This window comes from Sorex fumeus, unplaced genomic scaffold (genome assembly GCF_029834395.1).
Source record: "Sorex fumeus unplaced genomic scaffold, SorFum_2.1 ptg000036l, whole genome shotgun sequence".
NCBI lineage: Eukaryota > Metazoa > Chordata > Mammalia > Eulipotyphla > Soricidae > Sorex > Sorex fumeus.
The window spans coordinates 14,915,455-14,937,149 of record NW_026606093.1 but is presented as its reverse complement, the minus strand read 5'-3'; the positions used below and the strand labels follow the sequence as shown (position 1 = coordinate 14,937,149).

At 39.9% G+C, this 21,695-nt stretch overlaps 1 pseudogene; it reads left to right on the top strand.

Moving 5' to 3' along the window:
- Positions 1–11,310: 11,310 nt before the first annotated feature.
- LOC130027137 (protein FAM118A-like) lies at positions 11,311–11,939 on the top strand (annotated as a pseudogene).
- Positions 11,940–21,695: the final 9,756 nt, after the last annotated feature.

Genomic DNA, 21,695 nt, shown 5'->3' with positions numbered 1-21,695 from the left:
AAGCTAAAGGGGATATGTTAAAATAAGACAAGCCTTTCAAATACACTAAACTTTTGCAGAAATGTGGGACAAAACTCTATAACAATGTCTCTCTCATTGTCACTGGGCTAGCTAAAAGACATAAAATGGAGAATGGATCTGAAAACTGAACTTAACACACTGCTGCCTGCAAGAAATACATCTGAACAGTCAGAGTAAACACAAACACAAAATCAAAGGAAAAGACTGAAAAAAAATTCTACAAGTCAACTCCTTTAAAAAATCTGTAGTGGTCATGCCAGACAGACCTAAGACTGAAGAAGTTATAAGACCCAGTGAAGATCATTACCTAATGATCAAGAGATTGTGCATCAGGAAGAACTCACACTCCTAAATGTGTATGCAACTAAATAGAGAATAACGAAATACTTAAAACAACTGCTCATACACTTGAAGAAAGACATAATGAAGAAACATGCTGATAGTTGGAGATTTCAACATAATTTTATCACCTCTCAATAAATCAACCGGACTAAAGTTCAGCAGGGCATACTTTATTAGAGGGAAGAAATAGAAGAGAGGGTTTCATTTTATATATATTTTTATTATATATGTAAACTATGATAAACAAATGGGACTATATTAAGCTAAGAAGCTTTTACACCTCCAAAGAAGCAGTGACCAAGATACAGAGACAGCTCACGGAATGAGAAAAATGATTTACCCAATACCCATCAGAGAAGAAATTAATATCCAAGATCTATAGGACACTTGTAGAATTTTGTAAGAAAGAAACCTCCAACCCCATCAAAAATTGGGGAGAAGAAATGAACAAATCTTCCTCAAAGAATGTGGCCAAAAGACACATGAAAAAATGCTCTACACCACTAATCATCAGGAATAAAAGTAAAAAAGTAAAGGCCCTCCCGTTGATCGTCGATTTGCTCGAGCGGGCCCAGTAACGTCTCCATTGGAGACTTTGTTGTTACTGTGTCTGGCATATCGAATACTCTCGGTAGCTTGCCGGGCTCTCCGAGAGGGGCGGAGGAATCGAACTCGGGTCGGCCATGTTGGCCGCATGCAAGGCAGACACCCTACCCGCTGTGCTATCGCTCCAGCTCCGATGATTGTCTCATAATCATCAGGAATATGCAAATCAAAACAACAATGAAATTATCACTTTATATCACAGAGCCTAGAACACATCACAAAGAATAAGAACAACCAGAGTTGACATGGGTGTGAGGAGAAAGGGACTCTCTTTCATTATTGGTGGGAATGCTGAGTGGTCCAGCCTTTTTGGAAAACAATATGGACATTCCTCCAAAAACTAGGAATTGAGTTTCCATATAACTAAACAACATCACTTCTGGGAATATAGCCCCAGGTGCAAAAACACACAACAGAAATGACATTTGCACTGTGTGTTCATTGCAGCACTGTTCACAATAGTCAGAGAATTTGGAAACAACCTGAGTGCCCAAGATCAGATGACTGATTAAATAAACAATGGTACGTCTACACAATGATTTACTATGCAGCTGCTAGAAAAAATTAAATCATGTAATTCTCTTATAAATGGATGGACATGGAGGGTATTGTGCTAAATGAAAGAAGCCAAAAGGAGAAAGATAAAGAAGCAAAAAATATGAAGTGGAACAAGGAAAATAGAATGACTGCAACTCATTTGTGGGATATAAAAAAATAGTATGAGACTAACACCCAAGAACAGTAGAAATAAAGATCAGAACAAGTGGCCCAAGATGGGAACCTGGTTTAAGGGCTGCGGAAGAGAGCAGTTGGGATAGAGAATGAACCATTATGATAATGATGGTTGAAGGGATTGCTCTGGATTGGAGATGTATGCTTAAAATGGGTAAAGGACCAAACACTATAATGCCCAAATGGAGAAGAAAGTGTGTGTGCATAAGAAGAAAGAGGAGGAGGAGGAGGAGGAGGAGGAGGAGGAGGAGGAGGAGGAGGAAGAGAAGGAGGAGGAGGAGGAAGAGAAGGAGAAGGTGAAGAGAATAGAAGAAGGAAGAAGGAAGAAGAGGAAGAGGAAGAAGGAAGAAGAGGAAGAGGCAGAAGGAAGAAGAGGAGGAGGAGGAGGAGGAGGAAGAAGAGGAGGAGGAAGAGGAGGAGGAGGAGGAGGAGGAGGAGGAGGAGGAGGAGGAGGAGAGTGCCTGCCAGAGAGGCAGGCTGGATGAGAAGAGGGGTGGGGGCGGTGCTTTGTCAGGAGGGATACATGGGTTTGAACATTGACTGAAACTCTATCATGAAAGTTTTGTAACTGTACCTATCTCTTATGTTAAAAAAATACCCAAAATGTTTTTTATTGATTGAGATTATGGTTTACAATATTATTAATAATGTGTTTTATGCACATAATTCAAACACCACACTCATTAGCAGTGTACTCACCTCCCTCTCCCAAAGACACTAATACATCTCCTTCTCAATCTCCCTACAACACAGTTGTGTGATTCAATTCTCCCTTTTTTATTGATTGAGATTATGGTTTACAATATTATTAATAATGTGTTTTATGCACATAATTCAAACACCACACTCATTAGCAGTGTACTCACCTCCCTCTCCCAAAGACACTAATACATCTCCTTCTCAATCTCCCTACAACACAGTTGTGTGATTCAATTCTCCCTTTTTTGTTACCTTCAGACCTTTTCTATTATTTTGCTATGTATCTTTAAGTTCCACATATGAGAGAGATCATTATTTATCCCTTTCCATCTAACTGACTTCACTCATCAGTTATCCTCTAGTTTCATCCCTGTTGCTGCAAATTGCATGATTTTGTTTTTTCTTAGAGCTTTATAGTATTGTTTTGTGCATACATAGCACAACTTCTTGAACTATTAATCATAGTAGGATGTAAAATCTTATCACACCGAAGGTTGTGTGTTCACGGGCTCACTGGATGGCACTGTCTCACTGCCTGCGTTCGGTGCTCTTGAGCCACTGTGTGTGGCCTGGATCGGAACGGCTGTTGGCCAAGGGCAAATGGAAGAAGAAACGAGGGCCAGGCCGGTCTATATCAATAGTAGTTTATTCCAATCCTCTTCACTCCTGTCTTTTTCTGCCTCCTTCTCTCCTGGGCCCCAATCTTGGAACCTCTCTCCTTCTGGCTCTGACTGTGGATCTCTGGAGCCCAAGCTCTCTCGCTTCTGACTCCCTCTCCGAGCTTACGTCTTAGTTTATATAGCAGTCACATAAGGTGGTGACATAAAGGTGGATTGAATACTGACAAATCAACAAAGAGAGGTAAAACCACTCCTCCAGGAGATTAATTTAAGGATAAAATCTCATCTACAGAGATTACTTCAGATTACTAGGAGATCCACCCAAGGGTGGGATCCAACAAGGGTGTGTTCTTCCCTCAGTTAGTAATCTACTTAAATAGTTGTAATAAATCTACTTCTAATATTTCTAGCAATGTCATTCTGTATGAGCACAGTAAGAGATATAAATTTAGTTTGGTTCTTCCTGAGAACATCTCACCATACATTTCGCAGTCCTCAGGCCAGGTTAATCTTCCTAGCTCCAGCAGGGTCCTAGTCTCATCGTTACTTACTTTTGGATCATGACAACATTTGTCCATGATCATGCCCTCAACTTATAGTTGAGTATCGTGGCTCTTTGGCCTGGCCCATTTCTATGCCAGGGTAGCTCACTGCTTGCCCTGGGTCCATTCAGTCCCTCATCGGGACCCTGCTTTTGGGGTGCTAAGAACTAAGGGCAACTGAGTCAAGAAATCAGATGCCCAGGAGTAAATATTATTCGGAGTCAATCAACTCCCAAGTTACAAAGCATAATATTAACTGTCTTCCTGTGTCCACACAGAAAGGACATTGCTTACAATACAAGTTCAGTGTCCTTAGATGGGTGTGGCCTGACAAACCTAAGCTACCTGAGGAAGGACAAAAGAGTGTTATCCTACAGTAGGACATCTGAGTTATTTCCATTTCGTGGCTATTGTACTTAGTGTGGCGATGGATCTAGGTATTCACATGTCCATTATAATTTGTAATACAAATTATTTTAATAAATATTAATTTATGCTTTGTATTTTGGGGACAAATGTCAAGATGTTGTATCTATGGATTGTATGGTAGTTCTACTCCTATTTTTGTATAAAGCTCAATATTGCTTTCCACAAAGGCTGAATCAGACCACATTCCCACTAACAGCGGATGAGGTTTCTTTCTCACCATAATCCCACTGACATTGGCTGTTTCCAGACTTTTTGATATGTGACATTTTCACAGATGAGACATGATACGTCAGTGTTGTTATGATTTGCATTTTCCTAATTGTGAGTTACAATTAACACTTTTTCATATGCCTGTTGACCAGCCTTAAGGGAAGCATCTGTTCATTCCCTTATCACATATATAAATATATATGTATGTACATATATATATGGGTCACTGGGCATTTTTCAACCATTAATTTCTTATATTTTCTTTTTTAAAAAAATTTTTCATTTTGAGGCTGGAGCGATAGCACAGCGGGTAGGGCGTTTGCCTTGCACACGGCCAACCCAGGTTCGATTCCCAGCATCCCATATGGTCCCCTGAGCACCGCCAGGGATAATTCCTGAGTGCAGAGCCAGGAGTAACCCCTGTGCATCGCCAGGTGTGACCCAAAAAGGAAAAAAATTTTCATTTAATCATGGTGAGATAGACTATTACAAAACTGTTCATGATTAGATTTCAGTCATTCCATTCAGTATTACAACACCCATCCCTCCATTCAGTGTACATTTCCCAGCACCAACGTCCCTAGGTTCCCTCCCTCTCTCCCTCCCTCCCATCACCCCCCACCCCCTGCCTGCCTTTTTATGGCAGATACTTTTCTTCTCTCTCTGTGTCTCTATCTCTCTGGTCATTGTGGTTTGTAATATTGATACTTTGCAATATTGATACAAAATTACCAGACATTTTGTTGTGAGTTTTGTCTGTGTTCTATAGATCTGAGATTTCAATCCTTTATCTGATGAATTATGTGCAGATAATTTCTCACATTATTAATAGTCTTCTTTTCCCACTGATTTCACTGTCAAGATTATATGTAAGACATAGAAAATATTATAGTATTTGGTTTTTTCCAGATATGGATATGACTCTGTCCTTAATACAATATACTTAAAAGACATTGAATACATCTTGAGTAAAAAAATATGGAGGACAAACTACATAATTTTAGGACCCAATGAACAAATGAAGATATACATTTCTGTGCTCATAAACAATTAATGGGGCTGGAGAGTCAGTACAGTGTTTAAGGTGAATGCTTTGTGCGCAACTGACTCTACTTGAATCCCAGGTTTAAAGGCCCCCCCTTGTTTGTTTGTTTATTTTTTATGTAGGAGTACTGCTATTTATTCAGCCACTGATTAGGCCGATTGGATTTTGCATGAACTCCACCTTATTTTTTTCCCCATTTTTTATAATTTTATTTATTAAATCACCGTGAGAGCAGTTACAAAGCTTTCGGGTTTAAGTCTCGGTAATACAATGAAACACCTGTACTTTTACGAGTGCACATTCTCCACCTCCAAAAACCCCAGTAGACCCCCATCCCACACCCTCCCCCTATGTGTGGGGCAGATGATTTCCAAATCACTCTCTCTATACTTTGGTCACATTCAACATTTCGACACCACACCCACCATTATTATTTGGGATTTTACCCCAACACTCAGATCTGCCGAAAAGGCAACAGTAGACCATTTGTTTTTTATTGCTGGTCTTGAATAATATATGACGTCATGTGGTTGCAGTAGTGGCTGTGCAATTTTGAAATTCCGAAATTTTAACAATTAAATCTGGAGAGATTTCCTGCCAAAACCTGCTAGGTTCTGAGATCTGTTCCTGAGTCTCTGGGATCATGGCCATTAAGCAGCTTGATCAGGAGCCAGAGAGGCCATTCGTGGGCAGGGACTCTTGGTCTTGTTGGTTGGGGAGGAAAGTAAAAGCTCCCTTTGTATGCCTGGGGTTGCATGGATAATCTCTGCCACAGCAAAGTCAAAGTGGTATTGTATCTTGGAGCCTTTACATTGAACTGTAGGCACACTTGTTTAAGAATCATTAGAAGGGGCCCCTTGTCTTGCAGACTTTACCTGGGAGTTCCCTTTCAACACTAAGGTAAAGGTAAAGGCCCTCCCGTTGATCGTCGATTTGCTCGAGCGGGCCCAGTAACATCTCCATTGGAGACTTTTGTTGTTACTGTGTCTGGCATATCTAAGACTGTTAAAAAAAAACATAAAAAAGTTTAAACCAAACATGGATTCCTTGTGTATGAAATGGGGAGGGCTTTGTGTTATCATAAAGTGAGACCTTGAGGGATGAATAAATAAATTGAATTGAATCATCAAAATTGCCCTTTATTAGAAAGATCACTAGTAGATTTAACAGGAAATTAAAAAAGAAATCAAAATTTTTCTGGAAACAATAATAAGGCACAAATTATCAAAATATATGGGATACAGCAAAAATGATGTTACGAGGGATGTTCATGGCAACACAAGAATTCATCAGAAAACAAGACATTGCCCAAAAATATAATCTAACGACAGCTTAATTTACTACAAAAACACCAACAAATAGAATCCAAAGTAATCAGAAGGAAGTAAATAATAAAGCCGGGAGCATAAATTAATGAAACGGATACTCAAAAATTCAAAATATTAACAAAACCAAGAATTGGTGTTTTGAGGAGCTGGAGAGATAGCACAGCGGGTAGGGCATTTGCCTTGCATGCAGCCAACCCAGGTTCTATTCCCAGAATCCCATATGGTGCCCTGAGCACCGTCAGGGGTAATTCTTGAGTGCAGAGCCAGGAGTGACCCCAGGAGTGATCCCTGTGCATCGCCGGGTGTGACCCAAAAACCAAAGTAAAAAAGAATTTGTGTATTGAAAGAATAAACAAAATTGGCAAGATTGGCGAACCATTAGCTAGATGCATAAAGGAAGAGATGAAACTCTTATGATCTGAACCAGAATTAAAGTAATTACAACAGATACCACAGACATTCAAAGGATTACTATTAATTACATTCAAGATGCTTTTCACGAAAACCTTTATACCACATAATTGGAGAACTTAGAAGAAATAAGTTTTAAAACTTTTCTTACCTTCCAAGTCTTAAGCAAAAGGAAACATAGTGCCTAATAGACCAATTATAAGAAAGAATGTTGATAATAAACAAAAGCCTCCCCCTAAACAAAAGCCCAGACACCGATAGATTTACTGCTAATTCTTTTAAACTTTTAAAGAAAGATTTCCAATCCTTCTCAGGCTATTCTAGAAGATTGAAGAAACAGGGATCCTCATGAATAATTGCTATAAGGCAAACATTACCCTGATACCAAAATCAGAGACACCACACAAAAAGAAAACTGTAGACTGATCAATTTAGACACAAACATCCTTATGAAAATAATAGCATACTAAATTCAACAATACATCAAAAAATCATACACCATGATCAAGCAGCACTTATACCAGGGATTAAAAAGGTAGCTTTAATATATACAACAGTCAATCAAGTCAATAAAAGAATACACTCTATCAATATAAGTAAATATGAAAAGTACATCATAATCATAACAATAGGTGCAGAAACCATATTTGACAAGACCAAACATGCACTTATAATAAAAATTCGTAGTAAAATGGAAAGAGAAGCTTTTGTCAATATAATTAAAGCCATATACCACAAAACCACAGATAACATCATATGTAATGGTGAATAATTGAAAACCTTGCTCTAAGGTCGGGCACAAGACAAGGCTGCCCACTTTCCACTATAATTTAACAAAGTATTGGAAATCCTTGCCACAGCAATTAGATAAGAAAAATATATTAAGGGTATCCATATTTAAAAAATGAAGTCAAATTATTTTCAGGTTACACAATACCAGAATTCCAAAGATTCCACAGAAAATAGAATCAAACTTGTACAGTAAAGTATAAGGCAGAAAAATTAAAATATAAGAAATTTATGGCTTTTCCCTATGCAACCAATGCAGTAGAAGATAGATAAAATAGAAACAGTTTCACCATTAACAACTGTGCTTCATAAAAGCAAGCACTTGGGAATCAACTTTTTTAAAAGTTTAGATACTTAATCAAGTAAAGGGACACTCACTCATTGCTAATGGGAATATCTACCAATTTAGCTTTTTGGAAAACAATATTTATTTACACTTCTCAAAAAACTTGGAATCAAACTTTCATGTGAGCCAGCAATTCCACTTCTTGGCATCTATCCCAAGAGACCAAAATTCTATTCCAAAAAGATATTTGTGTACCTATATTCATCAGACTTACTATAACATTTACTATGAACAAATGTAGTGAATATTGTAAATATAGAAAATATTATATTCACTATGAATATAGCATTCACTATAATGAATTTAATATGCACTATATTCAGGATCTAGGACAACCCAACTCTCCAAGAACAGATGACTGGATAGAGAAACTGTTGTGTGTGTGCATATATATATATATGCATACACATATAAAAATATACATACATAATATATTTGATGATAAGAAGAATAAACTTTTACAATTTTCTGCTACATAGATAGCACTAGAAGAGAACATATTGAGTGAAGTAATTCAACTGGAAAAGTATAGATACAGAATGATCTCCCTCCTGTGTAGAGTAGAAATAAAAATAATAATGGAGAAACAAGTTACCAATGTCAACAGAAGTGGACAATTAGTCTACAAGCTGAGTTTACCTGGGAATAGGAGTGGTCCTGGGGGCATTGTTGGAGGAAAGTGGGCATGCTAGATGTGGGTGTCATATAATCACTTAATCACTTAACTTCCCGTTAGTCGTCGATTTGCTCAAGCGGGCACCAGTAACATCTCCATCTGTCCCTGTCGCGTTCTAGTGTAGCCCAATGGCGTCTGTTCGCTCTAGGAACATGAAGAGCCTCAAACCAATTGTTCATGATCTTGATGAAGAAGTCTGACCATCTGGTAGGTGGGCGGCCATGCGGTCTTTTGACATCCCATGCAATCCAGTCAGTAACAGCTCTAGTCCAGCTGTCATCTTTAAATCTCATTACATGACCAGCCCATCTGATTTTTGACACCTTGGCAAATGAGACAGCGTCCCTGATTCCTGATCTTCGACGGATGTCGGAACTCTGGATTCTTTCTCTCATTTGAGTGAAACGTGATATTCCAAGCATAGCTCTTTCAATTCTTCTTTGAGAGACCTGAATAGCGTTCTCATCCTGTTTGCGTAGTGCCCAGGTCTCTGAGGCATATGTTAATGCAGGAAGAACAGTGGAATCAAAGAGATGTGCCTGGAGCTGGAGGTTCTTCATCCTCTTAGCTATTTCTTCGACGCTCTTGAAGGCGTTCCAAGCCGCTCTCTTCCTCCTGCTCAGCTCGGGTGCCAGATCATTTGTCATGTTGACTTCTCGACCTAGGTACACATAGCTGTTGCTTTTGGAGATGGTCGTTCCGTTGAGAGTGAATGGGGCATCAAGAACGAGGCTGTTTCTCATAAACATTGTCTTCGTAAGATTCAGCTGTAGTCCTACCTTTCCACGCTCACATTCAAAGTCGGTCAGCATTTGTGCCGCTTGGCTGATGTTTGGTGTTATTAAAACAATGTCATCAGCAAAGCGGAGGTGGTGTAGTTGCCGACCATCTATCTTCACTCCCATTCCTTCCCATTCCAGTCATCGCATGTTCTCGAGGGTGGCACTGAAGAGTTTCGGTGAAATGGTATCACCCTGTCGAACCCCTCTCTTGACATGGATGATTACTTCTTTGTAGAATGGTGAGATACTGGTAGTGAATCCGCAATACAGCTCATGGAGGATCTTGATGTATTGGGCTTGAGTGCCCTGACTGACTAGGGCTTCAATGATCGCTTCCATCTCAACAGAATCAAAGGCCTTCTTTAAATCAATGAACGTTAAACAGAGCGGCATCTTGAACTCCCTTGGTTATCATGTGGATATGGTCGATAGTGCTGAATCCTCTGCAGAACCCGGCTTGCTCGCATGGTTGTCCTTCATCTAGTGTTCTGCCAATCCTATTTAGGATGACTCGAGTGAACTTGTAGATGATAGACGTTGGCAGATTGGGCGATAGTTGCCAATGTCATGGATGTCTCCCTTCTTGAACAGTAGTACGGTCCTGCTGGTTTTCCATTGGGACGGAACCTTGCATTCAGACAGGTAGCGAGTGAAGTGCCGAGCCAGTGTATTGATGAGTACTGACGGCAGGTTCTTCAGGTGTTCAGGTCTGACCTTGTCTGGGCCGGGTGCTGTTCGTTTCTTTACCGATGAAATGGCATGTAGGATTTTGGAAGGGAGAACATTGGGAACAACATATCCATCCTGTGGAATTTGGTATGTCAACAAGTGGACATGGCTATCGAAGAGGTTTGAGTAGAAGTCATGGATAATCTTCTCCGTTGCCATTCTGGAGGATGTGATAGATACATCAGGACGTCGGAGGGCAGTCATCTTGGTCTTGTAGCTGGCGAAGGATAGGCGGGCGTTACAAATACTTTTCCTGGCTTCTGCCGCATCTACCAGCACTTCTGCTCTTCTCTCTTTGAGGTCTTCCTTGATCGCATCTCTGCACTGCTTTGCGAGCTCGGACATTAGCTTGCGGTTGCCTGAAGAATGCACCAAACCACGCTGGCGAATAAGCTCAAGAGTTTTGGAAGACAGGCGTTTTTTTGTGGCTATCTCTCTTTTTGGCATTCCTCGCACAATCATGGAGGTGCTGAACCAGTCGATCGTATTCCTCGTCAATGTTGTCAACAATGGCATCTTCCCATGTTGCCGCAATAGTGCCAAAGAGCTCCCAGTTGGTGGTCATTCTGGGAGTTCTCTTTTTAAACGTTGCAGCCCTTTCTCCCCGCTCTGTGAAGTAGAATTTTGCATGAAGGATACGGTGGTCCGATCCCGTTCGGAATTTTGGGACAACAGTGACATCATTCAGGCAAAACCATAGATTGAATATGATGTGGTCTATTTCGTTGTGGAATCATCCACCCAGAGACTCCCATGTCCAACGTTTAGATTCTGCCTTCTGGAACTGTGAGTTACCATCGATGGTCTTGGTCAACATGATGAACTCAGACATGATAAACTCAGCTGAGGCGACTGAGGCGGCTCCTGACGCTCCTGAGGCTGAGTCTGAGGTGACTGAGGCGACTGAGGCAGCGACTGAAGCGGCTCCTGAGGCTGCTGTGTCCCCCTGGGCTCTCAACCTGCTCCCCTCAGCCCACCGAGGCGCTGAGGCCCGCAGGATTCCCAGATGGATTCTGTGGAAAAGACAGCAAATTGAAGTGAACAGAAATCAATAAAGTTTTTAAAAAGTCTCATTCGGAAGCAGCCACAGGAGCTGCTGCTGGTCATTGAGACTGGGAGTGAGCACGGCGGTGGCCCCCGGGATCCCCGCCCTGTGCTCCTGGCGTAGCTGCATTGAGGCAGTCATCAAGGCGGCAGAGCAGCTGGAGGTGCTGCACCCCGGGGACATCGCGGAGTTCGCAGGAAGGTGACCAAGGACAGGGACCTGCTGGTGGTGGCCCACAACCTCATCCGGAAGATGTCCCCTCGCACGGGCGGCACCAAGCCGACACCAAGCCGAACTTCTTCCAGGACTGCCTGATGGAGGTGTTCGACAGCCTGGAGCAGCACAGCCAGAACCCGCTGGTGCTGCAGTTCACCCTGAGCCTGATGGAGCGCAGCACGCTGGTGCTCACCACCAACTATGACAACCTGCTGGAGCTCTTCGGGCAGCAGCAGAACTGGCCCATGCAGTCCCTGGACCTCAAGGACAAGACCAAGGTCCTGCAGTGGGCACGCAGGCACATCCGCTATGGAGTTCTTCAGATGTGGGTTTGGTTTTGGAAAAATGTATGCATGAAACTCAATCATTAACAATATTGTAAATCATGCTGTTTCAAATATGAGTGTATAATTTTGAAATCAAGAGAAAAAGGGGCCACATACTTTGTATACTCATACAATGAATAAAGAGAAATTTAGGAAGTTAATCTTGCTGTTCCTACATGTTAACTGCATGGAGGTCATCTCAAAGGTACTGATATTTCCCTTTCCCACTATCTATTTTAAATGAGATGGGCACACAGCAACTGGAGGGTTACTAGTTCTCTAACAAACCAGATGCTCTGTGTCTTCCCTCCTTCTCACCTCCTACAAGGTCTCTTTCAGCAATTTATCACAGAATCAGTGAGTATAATCGTTTTCTTACAGTCCCAGTTTTCTGACATCCTGGGCTTAGGAAAGCCTAGAAGTTGTTTCCAAGAAGTTCTCCAGCATCCGCTGAAAATCCTCCAATGAAGTGAATCTTTCTACATCGCCAGCCAGCTCTTTCTGGTTTTGACAGTTCTGCAAATAAAGTAATTCCTAAAGTTTTGCCTAAACCATCTTTCTCTTCTTTTCCACCCAGAGTCAGAAGCACACAGTGGAATTGAAACATCAACTAACTTTCAGATGTTTCTAAGACTGCTGTTCACCTGGAAGTGGAGATTGTCAATGAACAGCAAAAATAAGCCCTGTAGCACTTCCTCCGATTGTTCATCTTTACTCACGCGGGCACCAGTAATGTCTCACAACAAATCGTGAGACTTGTTGTTACTGTTTTTGGCATATCGAATACGTCATGGGGAGTTTGCCAGGCTTTGCCGTGCAGGTGAGATATTCTCGGTAGCTTGCCTGGATCTCCAAGATGGACGGAGGAATCGAACCCGGGTCAGCAATGTTGATTCAAGGCAAAACGTAAAATAAAATAAAAATGGGCCATGGACCACAATCATTTTCTATTTGGTCCAGGGAAGGCTAGTTTCTTTTATTGTCAACATTGGAATATATAAATTCTATATTAAAGAATTTAAGACTCTAAAACTTCTCCATCCCAATTGCCCTTTCCCCCAACATGTATGGCCGGCTTCCAAACCATGGCGTGATCCTCCTGGCTCTTTTCTCTACTGCCCTTCGGTGTTAGTTTCATACTATGCTACTTTATATTTCACAAATGAGTGTAGTCATTCTATGTCTGTCCTTCTCTTTCTGACTAATTTCACTTAGCATTATACTATCCATGACCATCCACTTATATGAAAATTTCATGATTTTATCTCTTCTAATAGCTACAGTGATAGCACAGCGGGGAGGGCATCTTCCTTGCATGCAGCCGACTAGGGTTTGATTCCTCCACCCCTCTTGGAGAGCCTGGCAAGCTACCGAGAGTATCACACCTGCATGGCAAAGCATGGCAAACTACCCTTGACGTATTCAATATGACAAAAACAGTAACAACAAGTCTCACAATTTGTTGTGAGATGTTACTGTTGCCTGCTTGAGTAAATCGATGAACAACGGGAGGACAGTGACAGTGACAGAATAGCTTCATGGTATTCCATTGTGTATACCATTGTTTCTTTAACCAATCATCTGTTCTTGGGCACTCATTATTTTTTCCAGATTCTGGTTATTGTGAACAGTGCTGCAATAAACACACAAGTGCAGATGTCATTTCTACTGTGTTTTTTTTTTGCATCTATGGCATATTTTCCCAGGAGTGGTATTGATGTGTGTCAGTCTCTGTGGTGTAAGATGATACCTCATTTTTTTTTTATTTTCATCTCCCTGATGATTAGTGACATAGAGCATTTTTTCATGTGCCCAAAAAGGCTATTTTCTTGACAAATATTCATAGTTATGTTATTCAAAATAATCAAGAGGTAAAAAAGAGCAACCTCAGAACCATCAACAAATGAGTGGATAAACAAAATGTGATATATTCATTAAACATTATTTTATTATTATTGAATATTACTCAACAATAAAAAATGAAGTACTGATAAATGCACTACAAGAATAACCTGAAAAACATTGTTTAGTGCAAGAAGCACGTCACAAAAGACAATATATTACATGATTTAATTTATATTAAATACCCAGGAAAGCAAAATCTATAAGTAAAACACTGTATCACTGTCATCCTGTTATTCATCGATTTACTCAAGTGGGCGCCAGTTATGTCTCTATTCGTCCCAGCCCTGAGATTTTAGCAGCTTCTCCTTACTCGTCTTTCCCAGTGATTGGAGGCTCTTTCAGGGTCAGGGAAATGAGACCTGTTATTGTTACTGTTTTTGGCATATCAAATATGCCACAGGTAGCTTCCAGGCTCTGCTGTGCAAGTAAACTACAAAGGTTACTAATTATCAAGAGTTTCAAAGAAGAAAAAAGGCTAGTCCTTACTAGTGGATATGAGATTTCTTTCATAGTTGATAAAAATGGTCTAAGTTAAAATTTTGGTTTACTTCAGAGACACACCTAGCTGTGCTTAGAGGTTGCTCCTGACTCTGTGTTCATGGATTACTTCTGGTGGTGCTCATATGAGATAGAAGATCATATGAAGTGCTGGTGATCAAATCCAGGTTGGTTGCATGCAAGGTGAGCACCTTATCTGATCTACTATCTTTCCAGCATCCAAAACGTTCTAAATTTAGGTTGTAGTAATGGTTATTCAATGCCATAAACAATGACCAGAAAAGATCATACTATTTTTCTCTTTAAATATGTAAATTTTATGGTGAGTAAAGTATATTTCAATAAATGCTGTAAGTTATTCTGTGGGCCAGCAGTACTTCACAGGCAAGGCAGGCCTGGCACAGGCCTGGCAGTGCTTGCTTGGCACAAGCAAAGAGTGCCAGAATCAAACCCACAGTCTCACCCAGGAAATCATATCCTTTACCTTGCAAATCACATCCCTGACTTTCAACAAATGTTTTGAAAAGTAGGAACAATTATAAACTGAATCCCCATTTACTTATTCCAGTCTAAACAGTTATAATTTGAGGTAAGTTTCTTTTCATCTGTACCTAATTGTTTTTTTTTTACCTCCCATGCAGTCTTCAAACAGTCTAAATATCTTTTCATTCATAATTCAAAACTAGAAAAGTCCTATATTATGATTATGTTGTTCCTGATGGTGCAGCACCCAAACTTGACTTTCTAGCCTTCTTGGACATGCTGCATACATCATAACTTCTTGTACAATTCCTTTTGCCGAGACATTTTTTTGCAGCGAAGTTTGTGAACTATTTTATTCCCAATTGATACTGACCTTTTTTAAAAAATCAATCACGATGAGATACAGTTACAGATTTAGAAACTTTCGTGATTACATTTCAGTCATATAATGAACAGGTACCCATACCTCTACCAGTGTCCATTCTCCACCACCAATGTTCCCAGTATTCCTCCTGCCACCCCCAACACATGACCCCCGCATCTGTGTCAGGCATATTCTCTCTCTCTCTCTCTCTCTCTCTCTCTCTCTCTCTCATTGTCAATCGATTTGCTCGAATGAGCATGAGTAACGTCTTCATTGTGATACTTGTTGTTACTGTTTTTGTCATATCAAATACACTACAGGGAGCTTGCCAGGCTCTTCCGTGAGGGCAGTATACTCTCGATTCAACAAATAAAATTATAAAAAATTTTTAAAAAGTAGGGCTCTTTAGGAGAGCCCTAAATATAATCTCCTAAAGAGCCCTAAATATAATCTCAGGGCTAGGATGAAAGAGACGTTACTGGGGCCTGCTCGAGGCAATCGACGATTAACAGGATGATGAAATGAAATGAAATGAATTAAAAAGTAAGGTGGAGTTCATGTCCAATAGCAGTACTCCTACATTAAAATAAATAAATAATAAATAATAAAATATTTTATTTTATTTGTACTTGTTATTTTATTGGTGCAGTGGGTAAGTCCCTTGTCTTGAATGTGGTTGATCCTGGTTTACAGGGGTCAATCCTAGCACCACAGGGGTTAGTTCTTAGCCCAAATTCAGGAGTAAGCTTGAATATATCTGGGTATACCATAACTTCAATGAAATAAAATAAAATATATTGAGGAAAGCATAAACAAAACTCTCCAGGATCTGGACATCAAAGGGGACTTCAAGTGACTTTGTTCCACTGGCAAAAATAATGAAAACAAAAAAAGCAAGTGAACTTTATGGAATTTAAAAGTTTCTGCATGGCAAAAGAAAATCAGGCTGAAATTAAAAGATACTCAACTGACTAGGATAAAATGTCTTTATAAAATACTTCATTTGAAGGACTAAAATCCAAACTCAACAAAGCACTCCAAGTTCAACAAAAACCTCAATAACCCATAAAAATATGAGAAGAAGAGATGATCAGTGGTGCAGGATAACATTGGTTTGTCCTTTCTCCCTTGCTGTAGGGAGCCTAGGTTTATTGGGTTACACCCATCACAGTGCTCCTGAGACACTCCCTGTTAATCTCTCTCTCTCTCTCTCTCTCTCTCTCTCTCTCTTTCTATATATATATATATATATATATATATATATATAATCCCTGTTTATCTCCCTATATAAACTCTCTGTTCATCTTTAACCTCTTCTCTGTGCTCTGCCTCCCCTATCTGTTAATTACCTATATCCCTAAATCAGGCCCTGTGACTTGTAAGGTCAGATCCTTCTAAGAACTCTGGATTTTTCATTTGTAAGTGAAATGTTGCTTTTCTCTTTCCCAGATGTTCTTTGCATAGTTTACTTTAGAGCAATTTCTTTTTTGTGTAGACACAGGAAAATAGTTAATGCTATGCATTTGTGACTTGGGAGTTAATTGATTCCAAATATTATTTACTCCTGAGCATCTGTCATATTTACTCAACTTAAGCCTCAGTTTCCCTTAGTTCCTAGCACCCCAAAAGCAGGGTCCCAACGAAGGGACTGGATGGACCCAGAGCAAGCTGTAAGCTACCCTCGCATTGAATAGGGACAGACCAAGGGCCAAGTCATGGACGATTTCTATCATGAACCTGGACAAGGACCTGCTAGGGTTAGGAAGGACTAATCTGGCCTGAGGACTGTGGTCTGAGATCTATAGCAAGATACCTCCAGGAAAGCCACTCTATAAGCTTAATATATCTCTGATTGTGTCCATACAAAATGACTAGAAAGATTATTAAGAAGTAAATCTAAGATGATTGTTTAGGGACTAAGAAAAAGAGGGTATGTCCTTTGATGATATTCCATCCTTGAGTCGGATCTCCTAGCAGGAGATCTTTGTCTTAAAAGAGCTTCCCCAGAGGAAGAGAAGGGCTTTACATATGTTGATTGTGCTATCTGACCTGTGTGGAATTGCTCTGCCTAATGCTTGGCGATTGGGCTCTAGACTAAGGCTGTGAGACTGGGCTCAGAAGAGGAGAGGACATGAGGGACAGGAGGAGGAGGAGGAATATGGTCAGTGAGTGAGACTGAAAGAAGGCAGAGGAAGAATAAATGGCAATTGATCACCAATCAGCCTGACCCCTGTTTTCTCCTTCTTTCACCCATCGCCATTGTCCATAAGGGGTGGGAATATGGCCTGACCACCGAACACACATGGAGGGGGAGCACCACACCTCTCACTTAATTATTGGTTATACAAATGGTCACTTCCATAAAGAAGACAAATATCAATAAGTACATGAAAAAGTGTTCATTACCCTTAGTATCATGAAACACAAAATGAAAACAAAGTCACACCGGTGAGAATGGCATTCATACAAAGTGCTGAGAACAACAAGTATTAGCGGAAATATGGTGTAAAGGGGCTGGAGCGATAGCCCAGCGGGTAGAGTGTTTTTCTTGCATGCGGCAGACCTAGCCGACCCGGCCGACCCAGGTTCGATTCCTCCACTCCTCTTGGAGAGCCCGGCAAGCTACTGAGAGTATCCTGCCCACATGGCAGAGACTGGCAAGCTACCCGTGACGTATTCAATATTCCAAACACAGTAACAATAAGTCTCACAATTTGTTGTGAGATGTTACTGGTGCCTGCTCGAGCAAATCGATGAACGGGAGGACAGTGCTACAGTGCAGTGCTATGGTGTAAAGGAAATCTCATTTGCTGCTGATGGAAATTTCATCCGGTCTAATCTCTATGCAAACGATATGGAGTTCCTAAAAAAAAAAATGTAGGAATGGAGCGCTCATCTTACCCAGATATCCCACTTCTAGTTATCTATCCCTCAAATATAAAATCATTAATTCAAGAAAATGTTTGTACATCTATATTCATTATAGCTCTAAATATAATAGCCAGGATATGGAATTGATACAAATGTCCAACAATAGATGAAAAGATGTTGTGGAACATATATACACACAGTGAAATACCATACAGTCACAAGAAAAAAAATAAGTCATGAAGTCGTGGTAACTTGGATAGAATTGGAGAGTATCATGCTAACCAAACAAATCACGATAATGGATAATATCAATAGATAACAAACTTTTGATACTAGGGTACAGATCTAAGAGCACCAGATTAGGGGGAAGAATTAAGGGAAACAAATAAGCTGCCAGAAAGAAAACACAGGAACAGAAGTAGAATGTCTCAAGCACTTGGGTGGTGCTGAAGGAGGTAACAATATGTATCAAAACCATAACTATCAACTAAATAATTGTTAGCATGAGTGGAAGGAAAGGAATGTGGACCAGAGTGGACATAGGGGTGGAGAGGAGGGTCCTGGCTGGGTATGGACAATAGTGGGGATAGGCAGTAACTTTGTATTCAATATCATAAACTTGAACACTAATGTAATTCTATCAACTAAACTATAATAAATTTAAATAAAATATTTTGTTATTTTAGGGTACTAATCTCTAAGGTAGATAGCTAGGTAATCAAATAACCACATTGCAATTCAAATTCACTCGATCTTGAGGTGATAATCAGGAAAAGAGAGATCTTACAAGTGAGCTGAGCATATTGAGTATGGATATTAAGTCTGTTATGACTCGGATCAAATATCCAAGCCCAAAGCACATAGAGCACTTGAAGGGAGAGATCCAAAAGCACAAGAGTCATTAATATAGCCCCAGAGAACCAGATGTATGACCCTAAAGCCTAAAAGTAAATAAATAAATAATCTTGGTCTCAATACTCACTTGTAGTGTAGGCAATAATATCATCTTCTCCATGTCTAATTTTCTACGTACATAACATCTTTGTAGGGTATTGAAAGGGTACTATAATACATAATACATGGAAAATATTTATTGCGATGTCTGGCACACAGTAAGTGCTCAATAGAGTTATCTCCATTGACTAATATCACCTGTAATCTAGTACTCTCACATATGTCACAGTGGTGGTCCAGTGTGTTTTCTTTCCTACATTCATAATTCTTCTTTCTTTCCCTCTTAACTGATAAAAGTGATTCCACGTTGTTTTGGGAAATGCTAGATATCCACTTTTTCAGCCTGCCTCGCAGCAAGGGGCCATTTATGGCCAATAAGATGTAAAGGCAACTATACAGATGTCTAAGAAATGTTTTCAACTGATAAGCAATGTGTGAAGATTCCTCTCCTTTCATGTTTTGGGTGCTCTTTCCTGAAAATGCTCGACACAGTAGCTATTTTGCTACTAGAGAGAAGAGTCATACAAATTGCAAACTTCAAAGTTCTTGATCTGATCATTTGCATTGCTCCAATGTTGGAACCATCTACTTACTACTTCCTCATTAACAAAGACAATTCAATATCTTATATTTTAGGGGCTGGAGTGATAGCACAGCGGGTAGGGCATTTGTCTTGCATGTGGCCGACCCAGGTTCGATTCCCAGCACCCCATATTGTCCCCTGAGCACCGCCAGGAGTGATTCCTGAGTGTAGAGCCAGGAGTAACCCCTGTGCATTTCCGGATGTGACCCAAAACAAACAAACAAACAAACAAACAAAAAACAATCAATATCTTACATTTTAAAGCTAAATCTTGTTTTCTATTACAATCAATAACATAAATATTTTTTAAATAGTAATATCCTAACAATATACCATAAATCAGTGATGTGGGTATTATTCCCTTTTCAGTTAAAGAAGTTAAAGAAGCTGAGAGTAGGAACTAATTTAATGTACATAAAAACTCTGTGATGGAAACATAAGGACTAATGCAATATCTTAGAATGTCTGCCTTACAAATATGTGATCACAAGGTCAAATCCTTGGTGCTGCCACATGCGTGCACTAAGCTCAATCCTGGCAGCTCTGCTGTTTGAGACTAAACGTTCTGTTCTCTATAATTCTTTACAGCAGAGTCAGATGTATAAACACCACAAAGGGGTGAAAAGCACCCCTTTTCACATGAAAAGCACTCATGTGAAAAGCACCATGACTGTTCCCAGCAAACACTGCAACTAAAATATGCAAGTCTCAACTAAAGAGTGAGACCAGTAAGCAAGTGTAAGCACCATATTTCTTTCAGAAATTTTATTTCATCATCAATGTTCAGTGAAATTTGGTAACTTTAACTGATATAGCTCAGTGATATTACACATAATTTGCATGTGTGATGCCCCAGATTAAATTCCTGGCACCAAAATAAAAAATGGAAGTGTAAGAATTCAAAAACCATAATGCCACATTAACCTGTACACAACTGTGTTCATTGGTTATACAGTACATTTTCTAACTAAAACAATGGTGGATACAGCTGGATGAAATATATAGTCCTAAAACTATGAGTTCATGTATATTTTTGTCTTTCAACTCTCAAAGAATTTATATTCCCCATCCATATTTAAATTGGTAATTGCCCAGCATCTGTTCTTTTAAAAAAATCTTTATTAATATTTGTCATTCTCTCCCAGATGTTGAATTGAGCAGTAATAATTTTAGGATTTCGGTGAAAGATTCAGCTGCTGAGTTTGTAAAATACCCATTTGCTTTCAGTCCTTCAACTTGGATTTTTGATGAGGTTTTGATGAATAGTAGCCTTTCTGCAGGTCTGTCCTGATTGCATGTGACTTGGTCTTTAATATATTTTGCTTAATTAAGATAACAAATCTCTTGTTAGAATATTTATGTGAGGATAGTTGAAATTGCCAAAAACCAGGAGCCAGAACCTGGAATTTATAGTCTAAATTTCCTTGACACCACACTCTGCACAATGATCAATGTGAAATTGCAGAGACCAGTTAGCTTATTAATTTAGAGTACTTAAAAATCTAGTATTTAAGAAAATGTTAGCCCAAGGATAATTTTCAAATATATAAATCAAGGATATGGAGGTTCAATTAAGATTTGGACCTCAGGAAGGGGACACTGATAGAAATGGGAGAGGAAAGATGAGGGTGCAATAGTAAGTACATGCACAGTATCTATATAGAAAGGACACTACAGTTTGAGTCTTTATTAGACAAGAGGCTGCTGCTGACTCTTGCCTAATAAATTGAGATTAGATCACTTACTTCGTACCCTAGTTACCAGTTTTAAATAATGTGGATTTGAAGCCATTTTCTGATTCAAGGAGACGGCTCCTAATCTGGAGGGAAATCTTTTTCTAGACCCAAAAAGTTCCCAGGGATGTAAATTGGGAGGTTAACCTACCTGGAAGGATGGATGTATGGTCTGAGCATCTGAGATGTATTAGTAGAGCTGCTGAGATGGGAGAGGGTAGGTGTTAATTTCAAAAGAAATCCTGTATCTGGGTGGGTTTTGGGGGGTGTGGTGGGAGGGGGTGGAGTAATACCTGTTGGTACTCAGTGTTAATTCCTAGCTCTGTGCTCAGGGATCACTTTTGATGGGACTCAGGAAATCATATATGACACCAAAGATCAAACCTGTGTTAGAAAGCATGCAAGGCAAA